Source organism: Austrofundulus limnaeus, unplaced genomic scaffold, assembly GCF_001266775.1.
Source record: "Austrofundulus limnaeus strain Quisiro unplaced genomic scaffold, Austrofundulus_limnaeus-1.0 Scaffold71, whole genome shotgun sequence".
NCBI classification, from domain to species: Eukaryota; Metazoa; Chordata; class Actinopteri; order Cyprinodontiformes; family Rivulidae; genus Austrofundulus; species Austrofundulus limnaeus.
The window spans coordinates 256190-259538 of record NW_013952473.1 but is presented as its reverse complement, the minus strand read 5'-3'; positions in this window follow the sequence as shown (position 1 = coordinate 259538).

Below are 3349 nucleotides of genomic sequence, written 5' to 3'. Positions count from 1 at the left end.
GTGTGTGTGTGTGTGTGTGTGTGTGTGTGTGTGTGTGTGCGTTTGCACATGTATGTGAGCTGCGAACAACCATGTAGCTTCAAAAGCACCGTGACAAAGCCCGAGGCTAACGGGGCGAGGTGCACGGGTCGACTTGTCAGAACTGAGCTGCTTTCATATGCACACGCACACATTATGCATCCGCCATAAAAAAAAAAAAAAAAAAGGTAAATCACAAAACGAGACGCCTCAAAGCACTTTCTGTTACTGGGTTTAGATAAATATTTTTCTGCTGTGTATGCTAACAAGCCTTTTAGCTCACCACTACAAGCAGCCCTCAGGATTGGGAAAAAAAATAAACATAAACAGAAATAATTTRTTGTACTGTAGAGATATTACTTGTTAAACTCACCTTGTTGTGTGAATACTTATAAAACATTCACACTGATTATGTTTCTTCTTCTGCACGTGTTTCGGTACACAACTCGTTCTGCAGTTTTCGTGCTATTTTAACAATTTATGTGTCAAAACGTTCAGCTCTTTCAGGACWTTCAAACTATGACTTTTGGCACTTCAGAAAATTATACCTTTKGAGATATTTAGCYTTTTCAGCCATGTTGTTCTTATTRAAAACGAATACAGCTGCATTTAATATGCTTAAAAACCAAGCTGTTCAGAAATCTTTACTGTAAGTTTTACCTCTTTTTCTGGTTCTTTATGCTAATTTCAGCATCCTTCATCTTCTATTATGATGATTTTAGCTTTTTTTCTGTTTTTTTTAGCTATCATTGAGACTTTTTCTGTTATTTGACTTATTTCAAAATTTTGTGCTTTTGTCAGCGAAGTCTTTCTGCTATTTTAAGCTTTACATGCTTCTTTCAGCTGATTGCTAATTTCAGATGTTTTCCGTGTTTTTGTTAATTTTTTTAGTTTATTTAAGCTTGTTTTCAAGAAAACATACCTTTTGTTTCAATTTTAACTTCTTCATTCAGCAAATGCTCTTTGTTTCTTTGCTCATTTGGGCTATTTCAGCTTTTTTTTTTAGCTATTCAGCAAAAATCTTTCAGCATTTTTGCTGGAAATGCAAATGATCTAGTTATAATAAATATTATAGTCAGAACCTTCGCTTATCATAGCTAATTGCAGTTCTAATAATTGGAAATATCCACATGAAACCATATTGTGTAGCATGAATGAAAAGCAAAAATATCATTTGTACTCGCAAGTCAGATATTTTTGTTAAAAATCAACCAAAACACACGTGAATCAAAGATTCCTGACCTCAAAATCCCATTTTATATAAACCAGCCTGAGTTTATAATGGGAAACTGCTGCCATCAATGGAGGCTGGACTGTCTGGAAATACATCAGACTGYTGTAAGAAACCAAGCCAAAGGGCTTTTTAAATGTTATGTCATCATGTGTGACAGCTGAAGTAGAGAAGAACACCAACTGGGACTCTGCCTTGTCTCAGTCCGCAGATSTGGGACAGACAGTGCTGGCTCTAGCCATTTTGGTGCCCTAGGCGAGTTGAAGCGCAACCCCMCCWCCCWTTAGTTTACTATGGTAAACTTAGATTTATTTGCTTTAAACACAAACACACATCACACAACAAATTAAATGTATAAATAAAGTAAATATAATTAAATCAAATGACAAGGGTAAACAAAAKACCCTGYTCACAATTTGTGCAAAGAYTTAGAAAGTCCTCTCTTTTTGGAAAAYATAMRKYWRRTYTKAYYTYAYMWSRTMMKSKSCTSWSMWRMYMARYYCWSWCYKYRYYRKRWYRGAMKKSASSWSRRTWRKRRGWRKWKYWYMTWTYYYSTRWWAYWYYTMTWKTKWTTTWWRASAMARMKMWWWWWAAARGGSGCKSWGMRSMGWKWYAMMMMSRGRKWWYAMAWAWWWWYWYTTTTTTCTTCTGCAGTTYGGCRCCCCCTCCAACAGATGGCGWTCTAGGCGACCRCCTAGTTCGCCTATGCCAAGAGCCGGCTCTGGGGACAGAGATACAGAAGCTGCTCGGTTTGAGAACAAACCATCTAAAAAATGTCAGATTGTTATCTATATTTGCACAAATCCTTTATATATAGAGTAAAAAAAAACCAAGCAAAGAAATAAATACGGAAGCCTTTTGAACACCATGCAGTTTGRACACAGTCCATTTATTTCTTCTTCCAGAGAATGAAGGTGAGAGCAGATGGGTGGTTGGCTTTTCGTGATCCAACAAACACTATAGGAGGTGATAAATCGTGGGAACACAGCTGTGGTTTCCTTCCCACTGTACACTTCTGCATTTTGTTCCTCTGTCACTCACCCASTTCATTGAAGCTTTGTTGGTTTGTCCTTGTTTAACTGCTGACAGGAAGAAAAAAAACAGTTAGAGGACTGCTTTGGTTGTTGAAGACACCTGACAGACTYGGTGTAAAGACATCCGATTAAATCGTGGAGTCAGGTGAAGCAGAGGACCTTATCAGAGAGAAAACACAACTAAAAAATGGAAATGTCTGTGTTGCGTTGTCRTTTTTAAAATGTGTTTATTTCTACTCATGTCTTGCATTAACGTTTTGTTTCATTTTCCTTGCGTTGGTCCCTCGCTGCGTGTGCTGGATTTGTGTTGATGTCTGTGAAAAGCTGAGCTTTCTGGTGCTGAGTGGAGCTGCAGCTCACAGAAGCCTCTCACCTCGCTGTCAGGCTGTTATCAGAGTAAAGCCGGGTGCATCTCCCACTGAGTCAGGACGCACAGACCTGCCCATCACAGGCTTTCATCTGTGCTTTAATGCAGCTGGACTGAAATATCRTGCACACCCATTATTGGGCTTTTTAGCCGCGTTCTCCTTCCAACCCGGGCTTGTTCAGCAGCTTTTGATTAGCGAAGAAAGTCATCTAGAGTTTAAAAAAAGTTTACAGTGCGGTTGGATTCACATTGGAAATTAGGATCAAATATAATCTAAGAATTTCCTATTTTTTTATCTTTGAATACATCGCAAAATGTACTAAAACAAAAAAAATTTATGCTTTCGACTGTATAATCCAGTCATTTTCAGCACAAACACTTGCAACTGTCAGGGTATGTTTATATTCTTTTTGCATTACATTTAGAACGTGGCATTTGCACACTTTTAATTGGTTTAAATGATTTTTTTTGTGAAAAGGGACTGGGTGTCTGTCTGATACGCTGCTTGAAGTGGAGCACAAACTCCTCCTACCAAGCTAGCTGCTTTATCAAGTGAGCTGCAAATGGTGTGAGAACTTTGTCTCTTTCAATTCCACCTTAAAAATCTATCGCCCAAATGTCTTCTCGTTTATTACAAATAATGCTTTGTGCACAAATGACCCAGTTATTTATCGGCTAATATAAGCGAGAAAAGAGAGA